The following is a 13,724-nucleotide window of genomic DNA, read 5'->3' on the forward strand; positions in this document are numbered from 1 at the left end:
GAGTAAACAGGGGCAAGCCATAACATAAAGTCATAAAGTGGGCAGGAAACAGTTATAGCAGATGAATATAAGATGAGTAGGAAGAAGCTATAACACAAAGTCATGAGGTGGGCAAGCAACAATCACAGCATATGGACATGAAATTGACTAGAGAATGCATTAAATTCACAAATGCGACATGTGCAGGATCATAATGTGTCATACCAAGACAGTTTAGAGTTTCAAGCAAGCATAGCATTGAATATGCAGAATCAGGCTCCTTCAAGTCTGCTGGCTATTGCAAGAATACTGATACTCAGAATGAACAACTAAGAGCTGATAAGTCAAGACATATATCTTTTCAAAACACACACAATGGCACAGAGGGATTTCCATGTTTCTTGAACTGATTTTTGGCATGATGGCAGTAGCAGGTAACAAGGATATACAACCTTTATATAAATATTCAGTTTTATTGAAAGACAGTGTGAAGAGGAACAAACATACCGATTGACACATTCGTGCTTAAGATATTCAATGAACCTAGCACAGGGACAATATCATATTTTATCAAAACAAGCATTTCTCCAACCACACCTAAGACCATGAAACCTTAAGAATGGACAAGCAAGTGCAGCATTTGGCATTGAATAAGACTCAGTCAATATTTGACTTCAAGAATACCACAGAGATGATCTTTTGAAATGTTTACAGATAGGAATGAATGCACAGATGATGATCCTAGAACTTGGACATATTAGGATTTGCACCAAGAAGTAAAAATAGAGATAGAGTAACTATGCATGGCTAACATGAGATACTTTAAAGGATTCCCCTAATTTTTACTTAGCTACTGGATCTTGCAGTCTAAACTCCATTTTTATCCCAAAAGAGTAGTCATACCTACTATTCATCGATTAAAACTTTAACAAGACACAATACACATGAGACATTTTTGAACTTTAAACCCCCTATTTCCCTTGACTCATTGATAAGAAATAGAGATCAGGGGTATTGCATAATGAAATAAAGACCCCATAGATGGCACCTTTTATTTGAAGGAAAGGTACTATGAACCAAGTTTGAGTCTTGGTTCTTCCCAATCCTTACTCCAAGGCACCTTTGAAAGGCTTCGTCAAGATCTAGGTGGCTTGACTTAATTTCACATACCTCCTTGATCCCTTTTCATGTCAATCAACCAATTCAAATTACCACCAAATGATTGTACTGTCTTCTATAATTGGTTTTAGTCTCAAGATCATAGTCAACTTAAGGGTCTCTAGCTTTACTACCCATTGGTTGTACATGATTAGTCTAAAGTCTCTTTAAAAGTCAAATGTCTTCCATATTTGGTGTAAAGAAAATAAAGAATATCAAACAACTCTATGAATGGAACCAGGGGTGCCTCTATGGATGGATTGTAAGCTGCTTATATTTTAACTTAATCAAACAACACTTATTACCTTCTTTTTAATCAAACTTGTTATCAGAACAATGCATCATTACACATCCGGATCTTATCACATCACTTAATATACATAGAGGCTACTGAAGCAGTGGTCATACTTCTTTTTATAAAATAAACTTAATGCTATCAATTATTAAGAACAAGCAAGACATTTCAAAAAGCAGGTTCCCATATGTAGATGTTATATACTTGCATATAAGGATTTAAGCTTAAGTTACCACAATATTATAGCTCAAAGAAAGAAACAATACAAGTCACATGGATAGGGGCTGTAGGCATACTTAGAATAGAGGTCACACAACAAATACTCAGGGATCTGTATGAATTTTCAAATAAATCAAGCATATTAAGAAAGTAATTGGCTAAACAGTACTCTCATAATGTGTCACATAGATATTTGGAATACCATGACCTCATTAAAAAATCATGCCATCCCTAATTTAACACTTAAAACAGTCATAAAAGGGTCTCTGTGCTCTTTGGGTGATCAAATGAATCATTATATTCAAGTGTAATGCCTAATGAAACTGATTATCCTCATCAAAGACTTTGAGCTAGTCAACCTATGTCACTTACAACTTTCTTGCAGTCTTATAGTAATTCACAAACTTAATATCAATCCAAAAGATCATTTGAGTTACTAATATAAGCCACACAGCTTCATTTAATCATGATTAAAGGATGACACAGTCAAACAAAGGTCCAATCTCTTGATAAACACATACTCAATTTAACTCTTTATCAATGAAGTATACTAAGTACATAGTTCAAACAGATACATATTCAGACTCCTCATTGATCACGCAAGCATAATTTAGCACCACTGAACTAACACAAATAATGAAGGCAGAATCCTAACTAAACTCTCCCTGACCCTCAAGCACAATTAAAGTAGCAAACTCAACAGTAATCATACTTAAGCCGTCTAATAGGAATGACAGGAAGATAATACATAACAAACTATAATAATAACTAAATAGGTAACAACAAGATAAGGAATTACCTTTTTGAAATGCAGCCGAACACAAGAATGTATTTTAAAGCCTTTTGTGCTTCCAAATCTCTTACTCAGCACATAGACACAAAAACAACAAAGAAAAGAAAGTAAATTTTGAACTAGGGAACTTCAACTCTTTTAGTTTAAAGTTTAAAATTTTATACTGAGAAGCTTTGAATTCAAAATTCTAGCCTCAAGAGGTTGTTCAAACTTTGAAATAGTGAGGGTTGGGTTTCTATTTATAGAACCCCAAAAATCTTTCAACAAAGTAAAGCACCGATGTGGTACAAAGTCATTTTCCAGATGCAAATGTTCATACCATGAAATTAACGGCTAGGATCTACAGAAATTGAATCGTATACAGTAGGATCTGACCCGTCTTGGATCGATCCAAGTCAAACATTGAAGAACCAATAGAAAATCATTCGTACAAGAACAAAATAACAACAAAGATACAAAAAATTCGAATTATTTTGACTAAAACATTGAAAAGAAAGTAAAAGAGAGGAGGATAGCACCGTGTTTGGAGTGAATAACATGGAAACATTAATTGTTTCACAGTAATAGACGTGTAAATGCTGTTTCCATTTTGATTACACTGTAAACTTGCCATTTTAGTTATGGAGAGAGAAGAAGTAACGAGAAGCGGCGCTAGGGTTTCTTGTGAGAACGAGGAAAGAGGAGAGAGGCGTGTTTGGTCCTTAGAAAATGTAAAGTGCGGGAGTATAGGGGTATACTCCCCTCTTAATGCTACACTGGGCTGGGTCTGGCCCATTAATGGATCGGACCTGGTCCTTGATCTAAAAAGAAAGAGAGGTGCCCCTACTTATGCATACCATATGTGTATATTCGCGTATATCAAATGTATATACGTGCCTGGGGGAAAAATGGGTAGACTAAACAAATAAGAAAAATGTTAAACATTGATTATTGATCACATTATAAAAATTAGTACATGATTAGCATTTTACATTAATTTTAAAACACGACTATTCATGTAGACAGCCTTAGTTTGCAAATACAGCCTCAATTGCTTTCAAATCCGAATGAATTGCAATTACAACCTCTTTGTTAACTGATTGCAATTATGCCCTTAGTGAATCTAACTAATTATTTCAATTATGGCCCCATTTATCCCAATTAACCAATAAGACTGAATTTGCACTAATGACCTTAACTAATTAGCCAATGGATTTGGTCATTTCAATTAAAGCCCTTTAAAGGCTGATTTTGCAAAATTGACCTCAATTGTCTTAAACCATGAATTGGTCAATTCAATTGTGTCCATAATGTAAACAATTAAACAAGTAAACTAATTTGCAATAACGACCCTTTAATTGACTAATTGACCTAATTTAAGCACTTAAACAATTCATTAATTTCATACAATTATGCAAACACACAGAATTAAAGATTGAAGGGTAAAATGGTCAATTATTTCAATTACTCAAGTTCCTTGGACTTAAGAGAACAAATTATCATTTAACCTGACTTTTGACGATTTTAACAATTAATTAAACAATTGTTCGAAATTGTTTTGCTCCTGATTAATTTCAACAATATTTCATAAATGTCATAAAATGCACCAATTAATTTCTTAATAATGCATGATGTCGTAAAAATCTCTTTATCAAATTTAAAGGGGTAGAATATTGACTTGAATAATTTTATAAAATTATTTAATCCCTTTAAAGGCATGGCTCACTTTGTTTGTCATCCAAGGAACCGAAGTAATTAAAATAAATTATGGGAGGTCAAAAATTACATGTCAATAGCTCTAACAAAGGTGTTCATTTGTTGTGATATGATTGTGATATACTGGTTCGGATTGGTTATACTGAGACTTGGCACTGTTTGGTTTAGATTTTATAACATAGGTGATGACTTGTACTGTGATTATGGATTTGCGATCGACTTGTACCTTGTTGTTTTACGTGTTTATCTTGATTTTTTATCTTTATATACGTTAGCTAGTCTTAGTTGGCCTATGATACCTACCAGTACTTGTTGTTTGTACTGATCTGCACTTGCTGCATTTTTTTATGAATGCAGAGTACCAGGTTGGATCTATTTCTACCCCTTGTGGCTAATTATCAAGGTTGTTGTCGAGTCTATTCAGGGTGAGCATGAGGACGTTCGCTGCCCGAAGACTCGTCTTACTATTTATGTCCTATTTCCATTCAAGACATCGTTTGAGATCTTCTGTACTATTATCACTATTCAAACTTGTAGTATTTAGTTAGATGCTCTTGTAGAGCAGACCAGATACTGGGGTGGATTTCCTTTACTTCCGAACTTATTTATATTATATTCTGAGACTTATGTTATTTTACTTTCTTCTGCTACTTTATATTATTTATGAATGTTGAGTTAAGGATTCGCTTACTGAGGTGGGAAAAGTAGCTGCTTGCACGACTTAGTGAAATTGGGTAATGACACTTAGACTCCTTTGTGATAGTATTTATTGATGAAATTCTGGTTTATTTGAAGAGTAAAGAAGGTCATGAAAAACACTTGAGGGTTGTTCTTGGTTTGTTGAGAGATAAGGAGTTGTATGCCAAGTTCTCCAAGTGTGAGTTTTGGCTTGCGTCCGTGTCCTTCTTGGAGCATGTGATTTCTAAAGAGGGGATTATGGTAGATCCTAAGAAGATTAAAGCAGTGAGAGATTTGACTAGGCCCACATCAGTGACAGAGATTCGCAGCTTTTTGGGGTTAGCTAGTTACTACCGTCGGTTCGTGAAGGGGTTTACTTCTATTGCTTCGTATTTGACCCGTTAGACTCAGAAAGAGGTACCTTTTAAGTGGTCCGATGAGTATCAGGAGAGCTTCCAAAAGCTCAAGACTTTATTGACTACATCTCCTATGCTATCTTTGCCCGTGGAGGAAAAGGACTTTTTGGTCTATTGTGATGTTTTTCATTCTAGTTTGGGTGCTATTTTGATGCAGGAAAAGAAGCTAATTTCTTATGCTTCCATACAACTAAAGATTCATCAGAAGAACTATCCCAGTCATGATTTGGAGATAGCAGTGGTGGTGTTTACTTTGAAGATTTGGAGGCACTATCTCTATGGTGTCCATTGTGAGGTTTTCACTGATCATCCCAGTCTTCAGCATGTGTTTACTAAGAGGGATCTTAATTCTAGGCAGTGGGGATGGATGGAGTTTCTTTAGGATTATGATATTACCATTTTGTATATCATCCTGTCAAGGCAAACGTTGTAGCGGATGCCTTGAGCAGGAAATCTGCTAGTATGGGTAGCTTGGCTCATTTGATTAGTTCAGAGCATCCGTTAGCAAGGGAGGTCCAAACTCTGGCTAACAGTTTCGTGATGCTTGATATGTCCGATTCAAGTAGAGTCTTGGCTTGTGTTGAGGCGAGATCATCATTTCTGGAGCAGATTAAGGCAAAGCATTTCGAGGATGCGAGTTTGTGCAAGATTCGCGACAAGATTTTAAGTGGTGAGGCCATGATTGATAGTGATGGCGTTCTGAGGATCAAGGGGAGTTTCTATGTCCCTCGTGTTGATGACCTAATTAGGATAATTTTAGAAGAGGCTCATAGTTCTAGATATTCTATTCATCCTGGTGCTCCCAAGATGTATCAGGATTTGAGGCAAAATTATTAGTGGGCTAGGATGAAGCGTGATATTGTTGAGTTTGTTTCACAGTGTTTAAATTTTTAGCAGGTTAAGTACAAGCAACAAAGACCCAGAGGCACGCTTCAGAAGATGCCCATTCCTGAGTGGAAGTGGGAGAGGATAGCTATGGATTTTGTCATTGGTCTTTCTAAGACCTTGGGTAAGTTTGATTCAATTTGGGTCATTGTTGATAGGTTGATCAAGTCTGATCATTTCATACCGGTTTAGATCACCTATACTGCTTAGAAGTTGGCCCATATTTACATCTGTGAGATTGTTCGTCTGCGCGGGATTCCTATTTCAATCATATCTGATAGAGGCACGACATTCACATCTCAATTTTGGAGGACCTTGCAGTCTGAGTTGGGCACTAGTTTGGATCTTATCAAAGCCTATCAGGTTCTACAAAATATGCTTCGAGCTTGTGTGAATGACTTCGGAGGCCATTAGGATCAGTTCTTACCATTAGTAAAGTTTGCGTATAATAATAGTTACCACTCGAGCATTGATATGGCTCCGTTTGAGGCTCTTAATGGAAAAAGATGTAGATCTCCTATTGAATGGTTTGATGCATTTGAGGTAAGGCCATGGGGTACTGGCCTTTTGAGAGAGTCATTAGATAAGGTTAAGGTGATTCAGGAAAAGCTCTTTGCGGCTCAAAGTACACATAAGGAATATGCGGATCGAAAGTTCCGAGATCTTGAGTTCATTAAATAGAGATATCATGGTGATAGTTCATTTATCATTTGTTGGGATTCTATCATGTTTGGATGAGAATTTGTCTTATGAGGAAGAGCCTATTGCTATTTTAGATAGGGAGGTTAGTAAGTTGAGGTTGAAAGAGATAGCGTCCGTGAAAGTTCAATGGAAGAATCGTCCCATTAATGAAGCTACTGTCACGACCCAAACCGATGGGCCATGACTAGTGTAAGAATTGGACACTCGTACAGGAACCAGTTAAAATACAATCAGACTGATACTAAGGACAATGTGGAAATATGTAAAACATGTTGTAGACTCATAGTGCCATATATCAGAATGAATCTGTCTCCTGAAGAGTCACAGTTAACCGAACATAACAAAATACACAAGCCGACAAGGCTGCCAATATACACGGGAATATCCAAAACGAACTACATCTGTATAGCTGACCAAACCATATACATAACCCACACATGTCTACAGACCTCTAGGAGTATGACAAAGTCTATATAAGAAGATATGTACCAAAACAACTCAAGCTCCGGGACAATGGAGCTCTCCAAACAGCTAGGCAGAAATCCTAAGCCGGAGGGTAACCAAGCTGAGGGTATGTACCGACAGGCATGAAACGCAACCCTCGAAGAAAGGGGGTCAGTACCAATAGTGTACTGAGCATGTAAGGCAAGAAATCAATATATACATAAAATTATGGAAAACATTTGAGGCTTGTCAATGAATGGGCAAAATAAATGCATCAGTATAGCTATATCAAAGACACATATATATCCATAGAAATATCACAAGAAAGGCCACAGCGTCACTCCCTGTCAACTGTGCCATATATATACACATCACAACAAAGGCCACAACACACCCCCTGTCAACTGTGCCATATATATACACATCACAACAAAGGCCACAGCACACCCCTTGTCAACTGTGCCATATATATATACATCACCACAAAGGCCATAGCACACCCCCTGTCAACTGTGCCATACATATACACATCACAACAAAAGCCACAGCACATCCCCTGTCAACTGTGCCATATATATACACAACAAAGGTCACAGCACACCCCCTCTGTCAACTGTGCCTTATATATACACAACAAAGGCCACAGCACACCCCCTGTCAACTGTGCCTATATATATACACAACAAAGGCCACAGCACACCCCCTGTCAAATGTGCCTTACATATACATGAAGAATGAAAGTGAGTGCAGTGCATAATCAGAATGAAATAATAGAGCTCTCTGTAATGTCACAAAATAGCCATATGCATATATTATACTCATGGCATGCATAGGAGTTCAAATGAAAACTATCGCTCTATCCTACCTTGGAGGAACAATTTATAAGGTGAGATCAACAACAATGAAATAAATCGAGAAAATCATGAAATAACATAACATTTTCAATTCATCGTTGAAATCATATTTGAGACCTTTAAGCATAAAATCATCCTCAACGTAGTCCTCATAAAAACATACTCGTTCTTAAAATCATAAGAAGCTTTAAGAGTCATAAACTTCTATCTTTGAAATCAAGGAGGCTATGAAAACAATTATGGAATCATGCCTTTGAAAGAAAAGGACGAGCCTTAACATACGTGTTCAACCTCCTAGTAGCTACACTTATGTGTCCGAGCTCGCAAGTCTACATTTAAGAGGAATTAGACTAACGTTAGCCTCTTCATCGCACACTTGTATGAAGTTTCAAATTATACTATTCTATATTCTGCCAAATATCGGGCAGCACCTCCCCTGTTTATATGACTAGCCCGAATTCTCAATTCAACAACAATAACAATACCAACATCCATAACATCATTTCCAACACCAATATGTACCATAAAACAGCCCACACGCTGTTTTTCAACTTCCATAACTAGCAAACTTACTACACGATTATTTAACAACTTTGTCTCCGAGAATAAACCTTAAATAATACCAAAAGAGAAAGATTCAAACCTTTTCTCTTGTTAAGACAGCAATATCATCAATATCCACGCTAAAATACACCGCAAAACAATACTACAACCACAACCATGCATTGCCCGGACCTAAACCACTACTCCGATACTTCAAAATTGCTCACTTTTTGTTTTCTTCACTCTCTCTCTTCAATTTCTGGAAATTTCCAGAAAAATCTGGTGAAAAAAAGGGGTTCTTACCCTTTTTATAAGGGTCAAATTTGGGTCGGGTTCACTGTAGCATTTTGCTGTAGCAGTACTGTAGCAAGTCGGTACTGTAGCAGTACTGTAGCACGCGTTTCTGCTCTGTCAGCTGAACTTGTAAGGTCCATAATTCTCTACTCCGAAGTCCAATTGACGAGCGGTTTATTGTGTTGGAAACTAGACTCACGAACTTCATTTTAGACTTTTGTTTCACCTTAAAACACTTCATATGCTAATAGATAATCGTTAACCAAGTTGGACCAAAAGTTTCATACAAAACATTACCCATGCTGTTTCCAAAGTCGTACTACTCGATTTCTTCCACTCATTTCCTTATAAAACCTTCTGGTATACCTTATATACATCCTTCCTCATTAATTATACTTAATAATGCTTGCTCCTTATATTCCAATGTGGTTTTACTTAACCATAACTCAACATACTTATGTTTCAAATTTGATAAATGCTTTCTCGAAGATACGGGGTGTAACATCCTTCCCCCTTTAAAAACATTCGTCCTCGAATGTTGTAGGGCTGATCCTCAATATCCTCATTGAATTTTTGTTCGATTACCATATACTTCTACTATAAGTTGGTCAGTTTCATCCTGCTCTTTCTTAGCTCCTTATCAAATTCATTTGTGAGTCGTACAGTTTTCAATCCTCATGTATACAAGTTAGCTAGTAGTCCATTCTCATTCTGCCTTCCTTCCATTGGTTTAACTAGCCATGCCACGGTTATTCACCGTCCTACGAGCATCCCTCCTCTTCGTTCCTCATTTCTTTATTAACGGATAACTACTCCCTTGCTCGAATATAACACTTTCTTCTTTCTCTTGTTGACTCCTCTGATGCTATCTTGGCTATCCCTACTTGTACTTGTTGAGCTTAGATACGTGCTAGATTATCCCCTCATAATTCATCAGCCAAGCTTTCCGATTCATCATAGATTTTTTTATACTAATGTCCCGTTGCTTGTTCAACGTTACTCTGCTACTGAAAAATCCTTACTCTTAACGATTACGTTTCTTCAACCATCCGTGTTAATCCCTTTCCATGATAGGTTATAACCATATCCTCAATACGATTTCTTAAATACGTACATTCCTAATATTCCATCACCATCTCTATTATTCCTCGTAGCAGGATTACATATTGCGATGAACCAATAATCATAGTTCGAACTGGTCTATAGCTCACAATATCTTCGAGTCCTTGTCAAACTCTCCCTTTAATTCCTTTGCCTCAAATCTTGCAATATAACTTATAATTATAAGGTTAGGGCAATTCTCACTTTACCACAGCTTCTTTCCAACATCGGTATGGTATACTTACCCTTGACTTCATTATTCCAGTGATCACTTAGTTAGCTGTCATTCCTTGTTGGCTTTCCGGTGTGTCCATTCCCATCTATGGGGCATAACCTTACGCTGATGGTTCATATAATTCTATAATACATACCCTTATGCTCCATATGGTTAGTGACCCATGATATACTTTCTAATTTCTATTGATGCTGCTGCCTTTATATCTGTACCCACATCATTCTTCCTCTCTTTAGAGATCGCCACACCGCTTATCGTTACTCCCTTGTTAAGATTCTTATATTTTTCCTTTAATATCAAGATTTTCTTCTGTTGTAACCCAAAGCGTCCTTTGTACTCATCATCCATTTCATCAGTCTCTTTGTAGTTGGCTTGCAGAGCTTTCTTACTCTCTTTATTACTCTTTACGATACGCCGCTGCCTATTTAGGTGCAGCACAAATTACCCTGGTCTAGAAATATCATATCTCACGTCCGCATGAAGTATTCTCTTGATCCATTTTAATTCCTTTTCATACCTGCTTTGTGGTATGCTTATCTTTAATTCGTTCCTGCTCCCTCTTAATGCATTCTTGGTATGCCACTACGTCACGAATTTTGGCCTCCTTAAGCTAACCTCTTTCGTTCCTTGGACTTCTGACAATGCCATACCTCGTTTCAGGACTAGATCTGTCCTTCCCCCTTTTTAAGGGAGTTCTTATACACTAGTAACTCCCGAGTATCAGTAGTCATCGGCCTACCCTAACGATCCTTCAACTCTTTTGGTCTCTTATAATACCGAAATTCTCTCATCGTATAGCTTGACTTATTTTCCTATATGCTAATCGAGGGCTTTGCATTTGAATGAAGCGCTTATGCATTACAGATCCATTCTCGCTGCATTTTTTAAGGCCTTTCTACTTCTACCTTTTATGACCGAACATTTCCTAAATCAACGGGTTAATGGGAACATTGGAATCCATCAACACATTTTACGGAACGTTTGGTCACACTTTGCTCTTTTATCCCTCGTCTTCTTCCACAACTATTATCACTGAAATTCTACTTACTCTAAGTTTCCGGTCTCACTTTACGTCTACAATATATCATTGAGAGTTAATATGCTACACTCTTCCCCTTCCACTATCAATCCTTTTATTCAGTTAGATTACTTATCCGAAATTTTCCTTGACTACTTATTTGTGTCCCACCTATGCGTTGTAGTTCTTCCAGTGTTCTGCCACTTCTTGTTCGTGTCATGAATTCCTTGCAAATATACCCTCTTCTTTCTTCTCCTTCCTGCCGCCAAGGCTAGTCCATACTCATGAATATTTCCCATGCATCCTTCTATTTCCTTTATAATTAAACCTCAGTATTCCTTATCCTCATCCCATGTCATTGATGTACTACCTCCCGGTTAGCTTTGTTAGCTCGTTAACCTCTTGCTTGTCCTTGGTGATTGCTCAATTTTTCTTTTCTTCCTTTCTTCTTCTTTTGGCCAGCCCATTAGTGTACTTTTCCTGCTTTCATCCTCAAACCTTCCTTGAGTTCCTTCCTCCCCGAGCGCCCTTCTCCACTTGTTATTTTATAGTATCGACCCTAACGTTCGTAAAATATTCATTTAAACGTGCAAATCCGTTCTATTCTTAAATCATCTTTTAGGAAAGCTTCTCCGTTTCCAAGGCAACCGTGTCAGTATGACTACACATTTATCCCTTTAGATACCTCTCGAGAGCTGGAAATCTCTTAGTATCATTGCAAGGCCCGATCATTCTCTCTCTTACTTCACATCCCTATTTGTGATTACTATCCTTTAGTCCCACTTATCGAAGTCTGTTTTCTGACCCCACACATTCATCTTTTGTTTTACACTACCATACTTTATACCTTTTGCATGCCTACCTTCGAATTTTATCCAAATAGTCCCTTGCCTTACCCATCGTCCCTCTTGGAAGCTTCACTTACCCTCATTTCTTACACTTTTTTTTTAAGGCATTCTAATCTCTTTACTTTCTATATAATCACTTTCTTCCTTTCCCTGATGTTGTTGCATTAGGACTTTCAAACTCTAGCCTGTGGTGACAATATCATCAACTTACCTTGTAACCATCTATCACTTGAACTTCACTACCCTGTTCGATTGATGCCTTCAGTATACCGCAACGTCGGTTGCTGGGACACATATACTGGTTGGCGCAGCCACATATGGGATGTCATACACATACATACATATATATATATATATATATATATGTTTACTAATGCCTCGCTTACAAAGTACTTCCCAATACTATTCGAACTCATCCTAATTCTAGAGCTGTGATGCACTTTTTTTTTTCTTTGTCGGTCTAGTCCGCCTCATCCTTCGCGACCTTTTATGGTTTCTAACCACTCCACATACTCCAATTTCCCTTAGGCTACTCTAGCTTCTCATATGTCTCTTATGTTTGAATTTGTAAGAATCTTAATATACTTCCCAGGGGGTCACCCATCCTAGTATTTCTCTCACCCCAGCACGCTTAACCTTGGAGTGCTAATGGGATCCGGCGCGTTAGTGCTAGTATAATTGCATACACATTACTGCGTGACCTTCCTCACATAACCTAAAGCAAGTTGAAGTTTTAATAGATTCCAAAACATTCTCGTAATGCATCTCCCTCCGAATTAGAAAGGATCTCTTACTCGTCCGACTAAGCAAACGCTATTTTGGCATTTGAAATCCTCAATAATAACCTTCAATCTGCATGTATGACTACTTTTATCCTAGCTTTCAAGATTCCCAATGGTGGCGAAGGCATCTTTATCGCAATTACTTCCAAATACTTAATTCATTGATCCCTTTTAGGATTTTCGCTCATTACTATTCAGTATTACCCTGAAGTAAATACATACGCACATAGGAAGTTCCAATAAGAACACATATACCTGTATCCGATCGGTCCTTAGCCTGATCTGGTAGGCTATAGAATGAAGTGTGCTCTTCATCCTTGTCTTCCCACCGTCTACTAGTCTGGCCTAACATAATGCTAAAACGTAAGGAAAATCTAGATGTGCCAACTTTGTACTTTCTCAATTATGTCTTCATCCACAGGAGTCTCGTGACCGTTAAACGAGTCTTTGTCATATGATTTCTCAGTCGGGTCTCCTACTACTGGAGCCACATCCTCCGATGGGTTCGCCTCAATGGAATAATTGATGCTCTTTCTTATACCTCTTGACATCCTCGATCCTGAGTCAACGGGCGATACAGGTCTCATGTCCCCCTTCGGAGCCTCACTTACGCTCCCATTAACTGAACTTGTCCTCTTCTCCAATACAATCCTGCAATTTAACAAAAATCGTACCAAGAACGAGCTTTCCTATATTGGCTCTACTGCACGATCTATGATCAGAAAGAAAGATGACATCCTAAATGTCCTGTAGCTTCCTGTTTATAGATCTGGTGCACAACACAC

At 37.6% G+C, this 13,724-nt stretch overlaps 1 pseudogene; it reads right to left on the reverse strand.

The window, feature by feature from the left end:
• Positions 1 to 12,723: 12,723 nt before the first annotated feature.
• LOC132634567 (5S ribosomal RNA) lies at positions 12,724 to 12,843 on the reverse strand (annotated as a pseudogene).
• Between the last annotated feature and the right edge of the window lie 881 nt (positions 12,844 to 13,724).

The sequence above is a fragment of the Lycium barbarum genome, chromosome 3 (genome assembly GCF_019175385.1).
Source record: "Lycium barbarum isolate Lr01 chromosome 3, ASM1917538v2, whole genome shotgun sequence".
NCBI lineage: Eukaryota > Viridiplantae > Streptophyta > Magnoliopsida > Solanales > Solanaceae > Lycium > Lycium barbarum.